Source organism: Callithrix jacchus, chromosome 2 (genome assembly GCF_049354715.1).
Source record: "Callithrix jacchus isolate 240 chromosome 2, calJac240_pri, whole genome shotgun sequence".
In the NCBI taxonomy this organism is placed as follows: domain Eukaryota; kingdom Metazoa; phylum Chordata; class Mammalia; order Primates; family Cebidae; genus Callithrix; species Callithrix jacchus.
In genome coordinates, this window is record NC_133503.1 from 27,158,158 (window position 1) to 27,178,801 (window position 20,644).

The 20,644-nt window shown below is 35.3% G+C and overlaps 1 protein-coding gene across 3 annotated transcripts in view; it reads left to right on the plus strand.

Annotated features, from left to right (window-relative positions):
- Positions 1-7,354: 7,354 nt before the first annotated feature.
- Positions 7,355-20,644, plus strand: part of TENM2 (teneurin transmembrane protein 2) — a 3,966,312-nt gene continuing 3,953,022 nt past the window's right edge. For all 3 annotated transcript variants that reach the window (XM_078359011.1, XM_078359016.1, XM_054252473.2), the window contains exon 1: positions 7,355-7,581. The gene's annotated coding sequence lies outside the window, so the exon portion shown is untranslated. The remainder of the gene's footprint in view (positions 7,582-20,644) is intronic.

Genomic DNA, 20,644 nt, shown 5'->3' on the forward strand with positions numbered 1-20,644 from the left:
TCAGTCTCAGGTAGGCTCAGAAGGTCCAATTGGAGAGCATGTATTTGTTTCTGAGCCAATGGCTATAGCCAATGGTGGGGTTCATCTTCACCTGAGTCATCAGAACTCAAGGATAGTGAATGATCAAGGACTTAAAGGAGCAGCAAACAAAAGGAATTCCAGATTTTGGATGGGCAGTAAACAAAAGGAATTCCAGATTTTGTTACCAGGAAAGAATGTTAGGCAGGGAGAAATGAAGTTATCTACTAAATCAGGACACTTTTTTTTTTAAAGAATGTTGGCAAGATGTACTGAATTCGGTGAACGATGGATAGATAGAAAAGATTTGTAAACCATGTTATATAAGAAATTAGGGAAAATTTGTCATGTTTTGCTTGAACAAGAAAAGGATGAGACAAGGGCTAAGGCAGTCAATGAGGGTTAATTTTATGCATTATATAAACCAGAACACAAAGTAGAGATTGACTGTCCTTATTCGTCTCTAGAAAGCAAAACTTAAACTAGAGGTTGGAATTTGCATTGAAATTGATTTTCATATTAATTGATTTTACAAAAATGTGTGGCAATGTCAACCAATTGAAAAAAAGGTTTATGGTCTCATAGACAATATATTTTCTGTCATTAGTAGTACTCATAACTATGTACTTAGTCCAAGAAGTATAAGACCAATATTGTAGTAATAATAACTTCACATTTATTATTCAAAATGGTGGCATATGAAAAAGAATTGGACATCCTGCCTGTCCAACTTTACCTTTCTTAGTTGCATATATGAATGGTAATACTACATTCAAATGCAGGAGTATATATTTTCCTGCAGATGTTATTTTTGCACTAAAATTATGTGCATTGCTCTAGCTTTTAATGTTTTCTGCCCTATAACAAAAAAAAAATACTGAAAATTCAACTTAGCTTTACTGGGGTCAAATTTTCTTAACTTTATTATTTTATAATTGTATTTTTCCTTACTTAGAGAATAAACAAAATTCAAGAAGTTATATTAAATAATGAAAGTTTTTCTTGTGGTATTAGAAATTAATTTGCTAAGCAGAATTTTGAGTGGGATGAACTATGTTCACCCTATTCAGTAGGCATGACTAATGTTCACTTATTAGCCTCTTCTGTTGTTCTAATTATCTCTTTATGGGTCACCATTCACTAACTTGACTTGTGGAGGAGTTGCGGGTGTAGGATGCCTGGAATAGGTCTGCAAATACAAACTCAGTATTCTTTAAGGGTCTTAAAAATTAAAAGCAATCTTGTTTATCTGTGTGCCAAGAATCCTCCTCTAATAGAAAAGAAATCTCAGAAATCCACAGTATTTTTCTGTGACATCTAAGAAAAATAAATTATTTCTCTTTGTGTCTGAGAATGCACAAACACATAGATACGTACAAATTTTTTTGAAAGCTACAAGAAGGAGTACGTTACTAAAAATAGGATGGGGAAATAAGAAAGGAGAGAACATGAAGACTTTACCTGGACTAGACCTAGAAAGTTATCAGGACCTGTGCTGTCCAGGAGGAATATATCTCTTTATATGTGTATGTTTGCATACATAATATATTAATATGCATATTTCTTTCACAAGTATTGGTAATGATTTCAGGGGAAACTGAAAGTGATATACCATAGTAGATATGCCATTAATGGCATTTGCCAAACTCATAATCCTATTCAAGCAACCATGTATTTACCATATAAGCCTAGTTTCATGTGCCATACCTTTAATAAATCTAAGGTTAAACCGCACACTCAAGAAAAGCCAATCTATAGCTTGCCTTTGATCTATGATGAGTCTATTGTACATTATCCCATGTTTATTGGATCAAATAAATTTCCTTTTCTGGAAATTTGAACTGGAGAAGAGTAGAAAACCTCAACTTGAAAAACATTCTAATATGGGCTTCATGAAAGATTACAGCAAATTGAAGTTATTATTAAGTAGGAAGGATAAGACAAATCAGCAGAAACTCAGAAAACATGAAGTAAAATACATTTACAGATAAGACAGTATCAATCAATCACATATAGTGAGAGTCAAAAAGTCAGAAAGATATCATGGAGAAAGATAGATTGGGAAGTTCATCCCTAGAATTGTCAGAATTTCTAAAGACATTCAAGTTCTAGTTTGAGCAAATGTCCACCATATTCTCCTTTACCCTATTCCTGTCATTTAACTTAAATTTCTCATTATTAATATGAAAAAACATTTCTGAACTTAAGAGTCAGCATAAAAAATGGTTGAGAGAAAAAATAAGAGATTAAAGTGCAGTTCTATTATTTACTAACTGTGTGATCTCAAGCGAGTTACTTAATGATCAGTGTCTCAGTATCTCTCGTTTCTTTTTAAGTCAAATTTATTGAGCTATAATTTACATAAAATAAAATACAATGCTGGTCATCCCAGCACTTTGGGAGGACCAGGAAGGCAGATCACTTGAGCCCAGGAGTTCAAGACCAGCCTGGGAAACATGGCAAAACCCAGTCTCCACAAAAAATACAAAAATTAGCCAGGCATCATGGCACACACATGTAGCCCCATCTACTCAGTTGGCTGAGGTGGGAGGAACACCTGAACCTGGGAGGTTTCCTTGGGATGTCAAGGCTACACTGAGCTATGATCATGCCATTGCACTTTAGCTTGAGTGACAGAGCACAAAACCCTGTCTCACAAATAAATAAAATATTTTAAGTGAATGATTAGATGAATTTGAAGAACTGTATTCATTTTAATCACCACCACAATCAAAGGCTTTCTCAAGTCTCTATTGAGTTCCATTATTCTTTATGTCTATAATTACATCAATACCACACTCTCTTAATTAGTGTAGCTTTAAAGTCTTTAAAATTGGTAGGACAAATCCTTTAAGAATATTTTTCCATTGACAGATTGTTTTGGTTATTCTAGGTCCTTTTTATTTTCATATATATTTTTAAATATGTTGGTTTATTTCTCAAAAATCTATCTGCAATAGTAATAGGGTCTGAATTCACTCTTGTTCAACTTGGGGATATTTGGCATCTTAACAATATTATAGATTCTTCCAAGCAATGAACATGGATTTAGTCTACTTTAATTTCTCTCAGCAATATTTTGTCAGTTTTCAGTACTGAGGTATTGCACATGTTCTGTAGAATTTATTCTTATGTGTTTCAAGCTTTTGGTGCTATTTTAAAGTAAATTATATCTACATATTAATCTATGCTTTTGTTTTACCATTGTTTACTGGTAACAATTGACTTTTTTTTTTTTTTTTTTTTTTTGAGGTGGAATCTTGCTTTGTGGCCCAGGTTGGAATGCAATGGTGTGATCTCAGCTCACTGCAACCTCTGCCTCCTGGGTTTAAGCAATTCTCCTGCCTCCGCCTTTCAAGTAACTGAGATTACAGTCATGCACCACCACACCCACCTAATTTTTGCAGTTTTAGTAGAGATGGGGTTTCACCATGTTGGCCAGGCTGGTCTCAAACTCTTGATGTCACGATCTGCCCACCTCAACTGACCTCCCAAAGTGCTGGGATTACAGGCGAGCCATTGCACCTGGCACAATTGACTTCTTTGGTAGATTTGCTTGTATTTTTTGATACTGCTAAATTTACTTATTAATTTTTATACATTTTTATTTTTAATATCCTTTAGTATGTTTATACATGACCAAGTTTTCTTATCATATTGCAGTTGCTGTACATCGAATACAAGTTGAATAAAACAGGTAAGAATAGACCACATTTATTGTTATGAAAGTGTGTTGAAGTTTTCTTATGTTTTCTACAGTTAAGATGATAATGTAACTTTTGTTTTTGATTTGTTAATATGGTAAATTATGTGGTTTGCCTTTGTTCATATTTACTCAAACTTGAATTCCTGGGTTAAAGACCTCTTGTTCCCAATATATTATTCTATTTATATATTGCCGGATTTGTTTGCAATATTCGGTTAAGGACTTTTGTGTTTTAGGTAATGAAAGATATTTGTTCATCCTTTTCCTTTTTGTGATATCTTTCTCTGATTTTGGTATCAAGGTAATTCTGGCTTCATACAATTAGCCACGCAGTGTTTCTTCTCGCTCTATTTGCTAAAAGGACTTCTGATATTTTGGTGTCAATCGGTGCATTTTATCATTAAATATTGAATTGTCAGGTATAGGTCTCTGGCCTACAGTGTTTTGTTTTGTTTGTGGGCAGGTTTTTTTTATTATGATGTCAGTATCCCTAATAGACATTTGACTATTTAGATTTCTTCCTGTACCAGTTTTGTTTATCTGTGTGTGATGGTTTGGATATGGTGTGTTTATGTCCACAAAAACTCATGTTAAAAATTGATCCCCAATGGGATGATGGTGAAAGGCAAGGCCTACAGGGAGAGGTTTGGGGTCTGGGATTGGATCTCTCGTCAGTGGCTTGGTGCTGTTCTCTCCATAGTGATTGAGTCTTGATTAGTTCTCACAGAAATAGAGTAGTTCCTGAGAGACTGGGTTGTTATAAAGCCAGGACATCCCTCAGGTTTGCCTCTGTTGGCATGTGTCTACCTCCCCTTTGACCTTCTTCACCATTTTGTGAGGCAGTGCAAAAGCCCTCACTAGAAGCCAGGGTCATGCCCTTGAACTTCTCAGCCTTCAGAGGTTTATTGAACTAAATAAACCTCTTTTCCTTATAAATTACTCAGTCTCAGATATTCTTTTATAGCAACATGAAATAGACTAAGACAATGTGTGAATCCATTTCTCAATTCATAAATGAATTGAGGTTATAATAATATACTCCTCATAAAACTGTTGTGAAGATCACATGAGTTCATATATTATAAAAACTTAAAGCAGGATAGGGCATAGGGTAAACACACCCATGAACAAATGTTAGCTATTAAAATACAACACTTATTGTCACAGACTGAAGCGAGAGAAGGCAATACAGCATAGCTTATTATTCTAGTTAGATCCTGAGAAGCAATAGCTGTAACAAAAACAAGAATCTATTTAAATCTATTGAGCTTGTGATATGTCCCTGGCTCAAAAACAAATTGGCTTTCTAATAATCCCAATGGAATGTCAATGAAAATTAAGTTGTTAGAAATATTTTAAGTAAATAAATTGAAAGTTTGAAAGTTTGGAATGAATAGAAATTTAATATGCCCTTGATATTTCCTATTCTTAATTTAGAAAAATATATATCACCAAACCATGGAGTTTCACACATGATATTAGGATTGAGAACAAGGAATTATATACCAAATGCTGAAGAACAAGTTTTCTTTTTTTAATGTACATTAAGAATGTTTTGGTTACTAAGAGAAAGGATATCAAAATGACTTAAAAAGCGATGTAATGCATTGGTGCCCTTAACTTGAAGTTGAGTCTAGAGCTGGTTAATCCAAACATGCATTGATTTCTTCAAATATCTACTTACTTTCTTTGTCTCCAAATTGTCATATTGATCTTAAAATTGGATCCTAACTCATATCTTCCTTAATGAACAATTTTTTCTCCATTCAGTTTGATTGGACAAGTATCAGAAAATATGCTGTTCTTGAGCCAGTAACTATCACACACTGAACATCATGCCCTAATTGGCTCAGGTCTGTGTTTATTAACCAATTACTTGCAAGTATTATGCTATTACCATGGTAGGCTTAGATTCAGCAAGGTCTGCTGTTCAACATGAAATCAATTCCCTAATTACATTGCACTTCAAAATGGAATAAAGGTGGAATGGGTGCTTTGATATCACTTACAATATCCATTAATGTTACTATGGCAGATACTATTATTTTCCCCATATTCCCTCATTTTCTTCTTTTTTAGTAAAAGAATCCTCAGATTTTTAGCCATACACATGGCCATGTCATATAGACACTCTATTTTTCAGTCTTCCAGTCTCATTTACAGTAAGCTCTGGCCATATGGTTAATTTCTAGTCAAAGACACGTCATGTTCAATTTCCAAGGTATGTCCTTAAACAGGGAACATGTTGTCCTCATTCTTCTCTGCTTCTGAAGTTTCAATATCAGTTTAGTGGTTACAGCTTGAGTAACTATCTTGGACTGTGTTGTGAATGGTGGAGCAACAAGGAGCCTAGTCCCTGATATCATGGAGCTCGCATCCAGCCCTGGAACTCTTAGCTCCAGAATTCATTTTCATGATGGAGAGAAATAAAGTTATATTTTGGTCCAGCGACTATTTACTTTCAGGTGTTTTGGCATTCGTGGAAAAGTCTCGTCCTAACTTATACTTAATTATTTTACCAAATACTGTTGCCTGCATTATATGATTATGCTTTAAAAGTCTCATCATTACAGCATACATTGATTAGGACCAGTATTTGGGAGTGTGCATCTCAAAGCTCTGTATTCATGGGTTAGTAACCTCCTGTAGTTTTGTTAGTATGAAAACAACTTCTGACTCTCCTTATGCAAATACCTGTAGGCCATTATCTGCTAAGTCTTTCTTAAATCTGTGATATATGTTAGCCTATGTTTACTTGTGTATTAACACAAAAGCCACATAAAACATGAAGTATATTTTAAGTAGGATGATTTTCTGTTATCAAAACTGAATGAGAGCTATAGAAAACCAGTGAGTACCATTAATTTACTCTGTTCAATCCTTTGCACTTAAGTTCTTTCAGACTCGTTCATCAATTTCACTTTAGTTTATCTCAGTTTCTATTTTTGGCGCCTCTGAGATATGGATGCTTTTTGTTTGTTTGCTCACCTCTCCCCAACACTCCCTACTCAGTACCTCAGGCATAGACTAGAGAAATTCATTTTCCCATACCATGAAAACATTTATCTGTGGCCTAACATACCTGATCTTTATCATCTAAAGTTAGAAAATGCAGGTACTTTGGCGACAACTTGGGATGAGGTGGGCTCTCCAAGTTTAGCAGAGTAGAAAACTAAAATACTTTTGTTCAGAGTGTCCAGAGAGTTAATAAAAATTTTTTTACCCACAGAAAATATGGTTCCTTAGAGAGAGGCAAGGTCCTGAGCCAAACTTTATAATGTACGTTCCCAGGAGGGAGAGCGAGGGAAATTCAGTCCACCTCTCTGCTTGCCTGCTTGCCTGCCTGAGGAGTTGCAGTGCAGAGTATCATTGCAGCGCTTTTTCAGGGAGTAACGTGCTGCACTGGTTCAGGGGCTTTGTCTTTATTCACAACACATTCATGTGGCTCAGCATGGGGGGAGCTGCACTGTTGCCTGCCAGCCTGTCCTCTTTGACTGCCGAATGAACCAAAGGATAACTCTCCATTCGTGAGAGAGAGTGAGATACAGAGGAAGAAAGACCACGCAAAAAGGAGGGGGAGAGAGGGGGGGGAAAGGGATGTTCTCCGGCACACTCCTACGTTAGGTCTCTGTGCAAAGGCAGAGGCTGTGGGAGCAGCATCAAGCAAGCCTTCGGGCAGTGATTCTAACTATTGCCCATGAACACCGTGGCCAGGACGACTTTGACGAGGCAATTTATTACTTATGCATAGAACACTAGCTCTGCTGAAACTGGGAGCGCAAACACCCCTTGTTTTCTAATTTAGTGACTTGCATCTTTTCGACACTCAACACTGTCAAGACACTCTGCTACTACAGGTAAGATGCAGTTAAGATTTATCCATTTGTGACATCATTCACTTTAACACACTTTATGAATACTTTTTTTATATTGTGCCTGGTGTATGTTGAACTGCTTTTTTTCTTTCACGTTAGTCTCTCTTCAAGTAAATAATTTCATTAAAAGAAACTGTCATCAAATGCAGGAACCACTACTAAATCTTTGCTAAGAGGAATCTACCTAACTGTATTTTTCATGAGCTCTTGAGTTCACAGTTGGGAACTTGAACTCAAACTGGGATCTGTGATGCATTTCATATGTATGTATATTTTCTAAATGTACTGAATTATTCGCTATCATTTGGATAAGCCATAATTCTTCCTTTGCTACAGGACTGTGCTGTATATATGTTTAGTAGCTTTTCCCCCCCCTTTTTTTTTTGGCTTTATAGTTTGGGGAAACTAATGATGAGGCACATAACTTAGGGAGTTTGATCGAATCATTACCATGTGGGATAATCTCCTCAATCAGAAAGATATGCTGCTGTAGCCTTTATTAAGAAGGTGTTATGTGCACATACATGTATCATTAATAGGTAGCACAAATCTGAAATATTTGTAAGAGTAAGAGAAAATGCAAAGATAGTGATAATTCACATGCTGTATGATGTCATGGAGTCTTGAGTTTGCTTTCCATGAAAATTATCTTTGGTTTTATTACTGGTCTCCATCTTCACCTGTCAGTTTTTACAAAATAAAATTAGCTTTCAGGTGAGGTCACTCAGACTTGTTGATTGTGGCTGGGACAACTGTAATCACAGAAACATACTAAGAATTTGTAAGTCTATAGAGAATATAGGAGTAATATTATCAACAGGTTTGTACAATTTTCTTCTGCTCTGTTTTGATAATATTAGTCACTTGTAACTTGGATTGCATTCTGCTGTCCCATTCAGGGTCCCAATGACTTGGAAGTATAATTACATTGCTGTCCGTAATCCAAGCTAAAAGCACTAGAAAGATTTAATAAGTCTTTTTTTCTTGACATTTTAACTTAAATTTACCCAAACTGATATATGTATTTTTCCATCCATGTATGTCTCCGATGGTCTTTCTCTTAACCGTATTTTATGTAAAAGCTGCTCCTATTTTAATTCCTACACATGAACTATTTAAATGCTGATAATCGGGCATCATTAGAGTGACACTTGGATAGCTAATGGCTTTAACTTTGACATACAATGAAATATGTAACATCAGATTAAAGCAGATCCTAGCAGAGCACATGTTTAACAGTGAGGTATTGTGAAAATAGAAGCATTTGCATTTAAAAATACATAATTCATTTGAAGACTTGTGATTCTTGTTCCTGTGCATGACTTATTTCACTTACAAAAGGTTTAAGTCCTTGGGGAGTGTGTGTAAAATATTCATTTGACTGAGGATATGAAAATTAAAGGAGGAATGAATTATTACTACAGTGACTTTTTGTAGGACTTTTCAAAAGTTAGTAACTGGCATGAATGTAAAAAATTAATTTTAGAGTCTCTTTTAGGGTACACCAAAATATCAAGAAAATGATGTGAAGTGTATGTCAATATGTGAAATTATTCAAAAGATGAAAGTGAATGATAATAGAGGAGACAGAAGTTTTACAGTCTGTAAAAGGAAGAATATTTCCAATAAACATAAACTCTATATTCTCTTTTATGACTGGCAGGAAAACAGGGTATCAAGAATAGCATTTCTACAGCATGAATGAAATCCCAGTGGCCACATATGAGGTGCAAAAATAAATGTTCTTTTTACTTAGTTACTAATTTGAATATGCAATTACCAAAATTATATCTTTCATAAAAGATTTATTGAAGTTATAAAGTTAGAAAAGTCACTGACAAACTATTTCAAAGTTTATTAATATTCATATAATGTTTTCCTTTTGTTCCTAAGGAATACATATATTCAACGCAATGGCATATGTGCTTTTGTTTTGAAACTTTTCAGCATTAGTTTTAGAATTACTTAATAAAAATTGCTCAGACCAATCATCTCGTTTCTTCAAAAAGAGTTATGTGCTAGTTTTTATTCTTGGATACACTATGAAAGCACAAACTTTATATTTACACACATTAAACCAATATGCATGACTTCCTAGTGATTTATGAACATTCAATATTATGTTTATTTCTTCAAACTCCCTGATTTTTCCAGCTGTCAGAACTTTACAAATGTCTGATAAGAGTAAATTCATCATTACGATTTTCAGGGCTTGGAATTGAAAACTATTTTAGACAGAATCTTTTAAAAATTATTGGAATAGTCGTAATACTTTAAAGTACTTTTTCAGCAATTGCCTGATATGTTTTGGCAGGAATATGTCCCTGCTCTCAATTTCTTTGGAGTTTCAACTTTTCTTTTCCTTTTTTGAGTTGGAGTCTCGCTCTGTTGCCCAGACTGGAGGGCAGTGTTGCAATCTTGGCTCACTGCAACCACCACCACCCGGGTTCAAGCAAGTCTCTGCCTTGGCCTCCCTAGTAGCTGGGATTACAGGCACCTGCCACCATGCCCAGCTAATTTTTGTCCTTCTAGTAGAAACAGGGTTTCACCAGCTTGGCCAGGCTGGTCTTGAACTGCTGACCTCATGATCAATCCACTTCGGCCTCCCCAAGTGCTGGGATTACAGGTGTGAGCCACTGTAGAAAACTTTTCTTTCAATGTCACTTTAGGTTTGAGCTAGATCTGAAATTGTAAGTTGATCTGGATCTTTAACAATGTCAGAATAGATAATACTGTTATTGTAACACTCTTTTTGACATTGTGGAGTTTTAATCTGTCGCAGAACATGTTAGCTAAGAAGGAATTTGGTTAAGTTAGTTTTGAGGCTTTGGCTGGTGTAACAAAAGTTAAAAACAAAATATTTCATTTCCTTGTTATCTGAGAGGGATGTAAACTCTGTCCTCTGCAAGTATACTACATCAATTATTTATAATTTGTTGAACTAGATTTTGTTTTCATTGATGTGGCATGGGTCTACTGAAATGTTCCTTCTTGATTTTCAACAGGAATTTTATTTTGATATTTCTGGGGTATTACATGAGTCTTTCATTGGAATCATGAACAGTTCCTTTGAAAGTCTCAACAACCACAAAAAAGACTGTAATCCTCAGCCCTTTTTCATGATAATATTAATATTGAAGCATGAGTAGAAATAGCTGCAACTAAAAATTCTGAAATAACAAGCAAGAATAAGTAATGAGAGACCTCCAGCTAGTTTTCTGGTTCAGTTACTTCACTTAAAAATCTTCTTAGACTGTGGTGTGGATCCTGGAAATAAAGCTTCTTGCTGTTCTCAGTGACATAGAACTGGCAAGAAGCAGCTTTTCCATGCTGCCCACAGGAGCTAGTCAACACTGACCCTTAGGAAGAATTTTTTTTGGACTGAAATAATTGTTGTATTTTAAGTTATCTACAAGCAAAATACAATAGTCTGTTCAAGTAGGTTAAGATTTATCATAATTGTAAAATGCTGATTGGCTGTTATGAAGTCATTTGCAGTCTACATTTTAAAGGTCATATTACAAAAGGCTGAAATACCCATAAACTTTTCAAAGACAAAACTATTTGATTTCTGTATTGTTTTTGGAAATAATTAATAATATTTCAATACACAATTACACAATCATAAGAATAGGTATATTCTACTTCAAGGAGTGCAGGGACAGTAAAATCTGTTTATTCAGTAAAATGCCAACTTGAAAAGTTTATTATTAGCTTAAAAAGTATTTTTCCCAGAAAGCTAGTCAAAATGGTTTTTAAAGAACAACTTTATTGAAATACATTAAAGACTATTACTTTTACTAAAAACATTGATCCACAACTAGTTAGAAATCTAACCACCAGGCAAAGTGAGGTTTATTTGCAACCACAATTACAGGAGTATATATGTGGACTCACAAATGGAAACGATCCTAATTTTAAAACGTAGCATCCATTCATTTACTTTCCTAAAACCATGTAAATGCAAATGACAACATCATCTTAGCTTATACATTAGTTCAAAAGTAATTATAATAGTAGGATACATAATGTAGCAAAGGAACATGCTTATATGGATAAAGGTTAAATTGTTAGTTTTGTAGTGTATGAAAAGTCAGAGATTAAAGAGTCTTCCCTTATATGAACTCTCTTTATTAGATTAAAGGGTTCCTGACATTTAAGAAATGTTCTGTTCAAATTAGCTCCCAGTGTTTTTTTTTAATCCGCACAGGCAAATATTACATGCGTTAAGGTTTCTCTTAGAAGGTAACAGCTTCCAATTAATTAGTTTCTGCTGACAGATATATACATTGTAAATATGAACCATAGGGTTCCAATAAAGAAGTTAATTCAGTTCCTACAAGAGAAGACTGGGATCTATATTCTCTTTTAAGTAGTATTTAAAACATACTAAACATTAGGCAATTATACATAAATAGGGCAAATTTCTACTTGTGATTAAAAGAGATTATATTAACACCTCAAAAGAGAGTGTGTAATTTTCAGTGTGATTAATAAACACAAAGTATGTATTAATGTACTTTTAAATTGATATTATCTCAGACTCTTTTTTTGCAAGATAAATATTAATTTTTCACAGAAAATATAAGTTGTCCTGTAATTCAGTTTGTTATTTTGTTCAAACAGTAAACAGAACATTTAATTGTGTGAAGCAAAGGAAAGAAATATGGCAAGCCTGTTAGTAAAACTACTTCAGTCTAAAATAGCATTTTTACAGCCCTCTTTGCTGCAATAAATTCCAAATCATATGTTAAGAATACATTTCTTATCATCTGGAGCACCTATAGAGTGTCATCACCATAGCTTCCCTTTAAAAACTCAGGTCTTCTAAATGATGTTTCAGTTCCAACTGAAAACATGTGGTGAGTCCAGATGTTCAAACACAATCACTCCCCAAAGGCTTACAGTTACAGGTTGATTCAAGAATGGCTATGTATAAATATACACATCGGAACCCTAATTTAAAATTAGAACACAGACTGTGAAGTGCATAAAAATGGTAAGAAACCACAGTTGGCTGTGTAAATTTCTTGTTCAAATGAAAATGCATTCTCTGCCCTATCAATGTAGCACATCTGGTAGAGTCAACAAATTCTTATGAAAGTTTTAACATATATGTAAAAGGATAATAGATATGACCGTGTTATCTGAATGAGAACTGTGGTTTGCTTGGTAGCTTTATTTTAAAGAAATTTTGAATGATGTCTGGAAGTTTCAGGGTTCAAAGTGTTCAAAATGATTAATTCCTCTAGTAATTTACAGTGATTAAGGCATAAAGAAAAAGGTTGATTTTAGGAATAATAACTTAATTGTTTTAATTTCTTAACAGTTAACTCAAACCTCAAACTAACAAGAATATCAGAAAGAGAACTTTCCCTAAGGAAAGCAACACTTGCTAGCTAAGGATATTTATGATGCTTTGCTGGCTAATTTATCCAGACAGATAAAACAAAAGCAAGTGGTACATGATGGAACAGTGAAACCAGCAGACAGATTTATGAACCAGAGGCAACTCTCTTGGGACTCCTCCACAATTGTGTTCTTTACTATTGTGTATTTCATTGCTTCATATCTTCCTGTTTGTGTCCTCCTAAGTCACTTTTCCAAGAGTCTGAACAAGGGTAAGGAAACCCATTTTCAGCATTTTTTTTTGCTTCAAAATTTATCATGCATGTTGTAATCAGATCTCACAAACCACTCAGTAACTTTCCCTCTAGTCAAAATACTGTCACCAAGCCAAAACTGTGAGGTGGAAATAGCCAAAAGAAACTCCAGAGTCAGTGATAAATGCATGCTGTTTATTTCCACCTGGATGAGAAATAAAGTATTCTGGTTGCATGAGGGTGATGTCAAAAGAAAGTCTTACAGATGAAACGCATCCCCTGATTCAAATCCATTTTAGTTCCATCTGTGGCCCACTCTACTTGAACTATTGAGGGAATGTCTTACAAAGATGGGGGGGAGTGTAAACACATGTACTGCAAAACTCGATGCAAGGGTTAGAGATGTGTGACTATATAACAGATAGAAAATAGTCTTTCTTATTGCTACCATAACCGAGTATTAGAGTCGGGGGGAGAAGAAGTCAAAGATATTTAACTGCTCACTCCCACTTTCAAAACATTGGCATCGATAGGCCCTTGATCAAGGTGTAATGAGAGAAATATTGCTTGATCAAAAGGAGCTTTTGTAACTAATAATTACTCCTACTGTGTCTGATGTTACTGCTACTAATACTGATTGTTTAACCATATGCTACTCTGGACACTAGATAATGTGTAATCCAATTACAAAAACTGTATGAAGTCAAAATTAGTATCCATATTTAAAAATCAGGAAATAGACTTGTTTAGATTAAATCTCTTGCTCAAGGGCTCACCTTACTTCTGAAAATCAGAGCCAGAATTGAAAGACAGTTCTATGTGTCCCCCAAATCCTATAACCACTGATATGTAATGTCTATTATTTTATTCTAGGAATCTGTGTACTACTGAGTGAAAGTTAACAAAGCACATAATACCCAGTAGAAAAACAAAAAGGACACACTCATAAGAATATAAGACCTAAGGGGTATTACAAATTTACAACTAGTTCATCAAGTTCAGTAATTAATCCTTGCTGCCAACTATGCTCATTTTCTTTTCTATTTATTAAGTCTGCAATATATATAGCCTTGTAAAAATGCTGAAACTGAACTGAGAGCACTTTTCCTTATCATTCCCAGAATTTATGAAGTGGTTATTTTCAACTAAATTGTCTATATCATGGAACTGTCAAAATATCAGTGCATGTCCTGTCATGAAAATGAGAATAGGTTCTCCTTGTAGCTTAGTGCCTCTAGCCAAAAACAAAGCATCTGCTTGCTATATTTAAGTCAGGCTGGTTCACCGGCCAAAGAGTTACTGTTCCCTCAAACTGTTCCCTCAAACATTTGCAAGATTTAAAAACTGGGGCCATCTGTGCAGTGTATATTGCAACATTGTATTTATCATATTTCTACAATTAGGGTCAAAATAATTGAGTCAATGCCTTTCATCTTCAACTGAGATATTTCCACTTGAATTTCTTTGGAAATCAAGAATGCTGATTATTATGTTATCATTAACTGAATCACTCTAATTCATTCTATAAGGTCACTTTTAAAATTATATATATGGCACTTACAGATATCTCAGACATTTAAACTACAATGTCTATCTGCTTGCAATACTATTTAAAACACACTTTTTTTAATGGTGGAGTCTCTAAACACTTTCCTAATTAGTTCCCTGATTTAAATGTGGTGATCTATAGTTCACGCTACATAAAACAGAGGTCAAGCCTTACAAGCCTTCATTTCTCATAAATATTCCTCACTTCTTAGTCTAGTATGTGTATATATTTTTTTAATTTAAATAAATATTTATGTAAACAGATAGACAAATATATCCATATTGAAACTTTAAGACTTACTGATCTACTTACTTAGGGAGAAGTCCAGCGGCTGTAATACATATCTTCATTTGACAAAATTCAGAAGGTTTGTTTACTTCTACCAAAATTCAAAATAACAACAAAAGGAATTATTAAAAGGCACAAAGAAGATTTATGATTTAAAACTTATCCTAACTTCCTTGAATTTGCTGAAACTACCTTTAAAGTGAATCAGTGCCAGGAACAGTCTGAGACACTCTGTTCTTTTTAATCACATCGTGCAACAGTCACTTGTGTATTTCAAGCCTTGCTAAGATTTGGTTAGCAAATCTTTGTGTCTTCAGCTTTCTTTGCTATTTTTGGGAAGAAAGGTTATATGGTTCTGCTTGATCATGAATATCAGAATACTTTGATCTTTATTATCAGATTCTGATTATTATCAGAGTTATTTGCTTGTAGAAGGTTTGAAGGGTTTATAAGCTGGTTGAGTGAACAGCTTCTTAACATCTACGGTTTGCTTAACAAAACTAGATGGAACACTGTTACCTTCTAGTCCTCAGTGCTGATTTTAACAAGGTGACAGCATCCGCAATTCTCATTGTCACTCTGTTAAGAAACAAGAACCAGTTAGCTACCCATGGATCTCCTGCACTATTACTTTGGTTTTGAGGCAAGCATGGAGATAAGTAGTTGGAGTTGCAGGTCGCACCTGGATTTATCAAATACTCAGATCAATTATAGAAGAACGACATTCGGGTGAGATTCATGAATGTACGTGAATCAACTGAGTGATGGCTTAAAATGTTGGTTGAAAAATTATATAAGCACTAAAATAAATACAGCTTTGGAGTATAACTTAAAATATAAATAAATAGCCATGATTCCATGTTGATATAAATAAATGCTTGAAAAAGTAAATGGGAGAATGGATGAATCTCCTGTGTAAAAAATTCCAAATAATTAATGCAAATACTCTGTTCTAATGAAGATGGGGCATAATTCTCCACTCCATCAGTGTTGGATGCTTCTACTGACCTCTTTCCATAGCGTGCACTATGAAAAGAGGGGAGGAGGTGAGGGGTTTTATAGCAGCAATATCTGACAGATGCTATCTCAGTCATGTGGTGACAATCAACATTGAAAGTGTATCCAATGAAAACAAATCTGAACTCAAAGAGAAAGAGAAATTTTACTCAAAAAGACTATTATAACAGGGAGATTGCTCTGATTTTAGAAATGTGCAAGTGTCTCAAAATTCAACAATAAAAGGGTTTTTTTAATAGAGTAAGAAGGGATAAGCAATAAAGAAGAGGAAATTGTATGCTATGAGCTGAATTGTGCCACTGTATTCATATCTTAAAATTGTCATCTGGGGACACGAGTCTCGCTATAACTATAGGGGATAGATTCCAAGCCCAACAGTAGATACTTGAAACCCCAGAGAGTATAAACCCTATGGACATTATGCATTTTTTATTTATACATAATTGTGATAGTTTAAGTTATAAATTAGGCACAGTAAGAGATTTAGCAATAATAACTAATAAAATAGAATAGCTATAACAGTGTACTGTAATAAAAGTTGTCAATTGGGTCAGTCTTTCAAAATACGTTATTGTGGGCTGGGCTTGGTGGGTCACACCTGTCATCTCAGCACTTTGGGAGGCTGAGGTGGGCAGACCACCTGAGGTCAGGAGTTCGAGAGCAGCCTGGCCAACATGGTGAAACCCTGTCCCTGATAAAAATATGTGAATTATCTGGGTGTGGTGGTGAGTGCCTGTAATCCTAGCTACTGGGGAGGCTGAAGCACAAGAATTGCTTGAGCCTGGGAGATGGAGGTTGCAGTGAGCCGAGATCTTGCCGTTGCATTGCAGCCTGGCAGATGGAGCCAGACTCTATCCAAAACAACAACAACCACATGTTATTGTGCTATACTCACTTATTTTTGGACCAAAGTTGACTTGGTAACTAGAACTCCATAAACTGAAACTGTGGATTAGGTGGGACTACAGTACCTGAGAATGTGACTGTATTTGGATATAGGGCCTTTAAAGAGGTAATTAGGTTAAATGAAGGCCTACGGGTGAGCCCTCAACCAGCCTGACTTGCATTCTTATGAGAAGAGAAAATTTGGATGCACAGAGAGAGAGAGAGACACCAGGATGCTCGCACGCAAAGAGACACAGTGAGGACAGTGGAAAGACGGCCGTCTGCAAGCCAAGAAGAGAGACATGAGAAGAAACCAAACCTGCCTACACATTGATCTTGGACTTCTACCTGCCAGTACTGTGAAAATATAAACTCTGTTGGTTAAGCCACCCAGTCTGTGGTGTTTTGCTATGACAACCCTAGTAAACTAATTAATATATTGGTCAAGCAGGGGAAAACAGTGACCAGCATGGTAAGACAGGAAATGCCTCTTGCTGTAGTTACTTGATTCTCAGGATAAGCTGATAAGGGAAGCATGTTCTGAAATGTAGTGTTTGCCCAGACTTCACAGAAGCAAAGTTCATGGATCTGTGCAGAGGAGAGAAGCCCTACTAAAGTCTAGTCAAGACAAAGCAGAGGGACCGGGCGCGGTGGCTCATGCCTGTAATCCCAGCACTTTGGGAGGCCGAGGTGGGTGGATCATGAGGACAAGAGATTGAGACCATCCTGGTCAACATATAAATATAAAAAATTAGCTGTGCAAGGTGGTGCGTGCCTGTAATCCCAGCTACTCAGGAGGCTGAGGCAGGAGAATTGCCTGAACCCAGGAGGCGGAGGTTGCGGTGAGCCGAGATCGGGCCATTGCACTCCAGCCTGGGTAACAAGAGTGAAACTCGGTCTCAAAAAAAAAAAAAAAAAAAGACAAAGGAGAGGATAAAAAATGGGCAATTATGAAAACATTGTCAAGTGATTAGTCATGTGAAGAGAATGTACTCTTGACACAATGTGATGAGCATGGCACATTACCTGTGTAGTCCTCCTCCTCACAACCCATAATGTCAGTCTAATTATGACAAAAAATCAGATAAGTTTCAGTTGAGAATATTATACAAAACATCTGGTGGCAGTCCTTAATTCTGTCAGGGGCATCAAATCCAGAAAAGTTTGAGAAACTGTCATAGTCAACAGAAGCCTAAGAAGAGAGGTCTACTAAATGTGATGGGTATCCTCGACAAGGTCCTAGAATATAACAAGGCCATTAGATTAAGAATTCCGATGAATATTAGTCAATAATAATGTATTGACATTGGTCACAATTGATACCGTGACAAATGAACCTTAGTAACGTAAGATATTAGAAATAGGTGAAATTGGGTGTGGAGGTATAGCGGAACTCTCTGGAATAGGTTCACAATGTTACTGTAAATCTAAATATGTTCTTAAATTAAAAGTTGACATTAAAATCCATGTCAAATAAAAACAGATAATGAATTTCAACCGTAGACTATTTCAAACAAGATAGCACAAAACCATCATTAAGAAGTTTAAATCAGCCTTGAAATACCACACTGTGTAATTACAAAACATGATTTAATTGCCACTTTAGAGGATCATGACTTTGGTATAAGGTAAAATATATCTGCATTTTGAATTATATGACATTAATACCAAATTCTTCAACAGTAATATTTATTTGGTTTATGTAAAGTGGCAATCAGTGTGTGGAGATTATAATGCTAAATCACGTGCATTTACTTCTAGATCATTTTTTCGCCCAAGTCTCCAAACTTCTTTTGCCTAAATGAGATCACTAACATCCAGGTCCTTCACAGATTCTCTATGACTGTGGCTTTCAGGGTCTTTTATAAGAGACCCTTGCTGGCCTCAATACTAAATCTCCCTTCACATTCACCTTACCAATTGGCTTATCTGTTACTCTGATTTAGAAAATAATTCTGCATTCTTCCTGTACATGTAACACTAAATGCAATCCATCTGATAAGTATCTTACCTTTTCCCTATACAAAATGCCAGTACAAGCAAGTACAAAGTCTACTCCATTTAACTGCTTTTCTTTTTCTTTTGTATTTTACTCAGGACAAATAAAAGTTACTTTTTTTTCTGCCTCTTGTAGTGTTTCCTACTTGTGCAAAGAAAAATGAATGCTGACTTTTTCTCTAAGTGCCAGGAAGCATTTCCTCGTTGCAGTGTTTCCATTGATCAAAATACTTTTATGAACCATTGTCAAGTCAGGCGATCTCCCACTTAAGAAATCACCCTGCAAAGATACTGTAGAAAGAGCTTTTGTGCCTATAGACTTGAAAATTTTTATCACAGTCTTCACTGGGCATTCGTATTTAATTCTGTCTTGCTTTGAATTAAAAAAAAATAGTTCTTCTTTCTTAAGGATAATCAAAAAGAAGCAGTAAAAAGAAGGCTGAGTAGGCAAAAGATAGTCATTTCATTTTATTTGCTGTTTGTCATAGTTGATGCTTCATTATTAAAATAATCATTGAAATCTGATTGCTTAAAAAAAAGTCTCCTAAGAATAACAATGTTACTGCTCAGTAGACTGTTTATTGTTGGCTATCTGCTGGCAAGTTTGAATCATTATAGTTATAGAATTATATTTTATTAGGTTATAATTATTTTATTATAGCCCTTTGGAAAGTGAATATTATATTTCAGTAGCTTGGAAATATGATCTTTAAGTATGTATTACATTTACAGTTTAATTAGGAAACTAATGAGATGTGATTGAGAATCTGATTGGTGAGAAACTGATACAATAAATTTCTATTAGCAGACTTGAGTTTTTCTCTTCCAGGTTTGTATTCATCTAACCTCAAAGTACAGGAACTATTATAGGGAACACCTGCCATCCTGGCCTTTGGAAAGCATCCTACTGTAAAAAATACCAAATTAATTATAGCTCACATAAGGGAGAAGTGGCATCATCAGTTATATGTGAATTTACGTTAGAAGAGTAAACTTTGGACAGATTGTGTGACTTCTAATTAGATATAAAAATAATAGAAATAAAGCTTGATTGATGCATACAGTAATGTTTATTTACCTGGGATTCACATTTTTATATGTTTGTAGGTACATATAATATATACATGTATATTTGTAGTATATTATGCAGTATAGCTGAGGTGTGGAAGAGAAACATTTTCAGTGTCATTAGTTTGCTTTAAAAATCAGAACTATTTGCCAACTTTCTAGGCGATTTACAAACTTGTTGATGTAATTATTTTCTGACACATATTATTTTTTCTTTTCTTTTCTTTTTTTTTTTGACAGAGTTTCGCTCTTGTTACCCAGGCTGGAATGCAATGGCGCGATCTTGGCTCACCACAACCTCCGCCTCCTGGGTTCAGGCAATTCTCCTGCCTCAGCTTCCCGAGTAGCTGGGACCTTAGGCATGCGCCACCATGCCCAGCTAATTTTTTTTTTTTTGTTTGTATATTTAGTTGAGACGGGGTTTCACCATGTTGACCGGGATGGTCTCGATTTCTTGAACTCATGATCCACCCGCCTCGGCCTCCCAAAGTGCTGGGATTACAGGCTTGAGTCACCGTGCCCGGCCGACACATATTATTTCTTTTAGTACCAGTGTACTTCTCCTGACTTATAGTGAACTCATATTTAAGGCACTTTCCATATTTACCTTCCAACTGTCTGAGTCTAGTTTCCACGA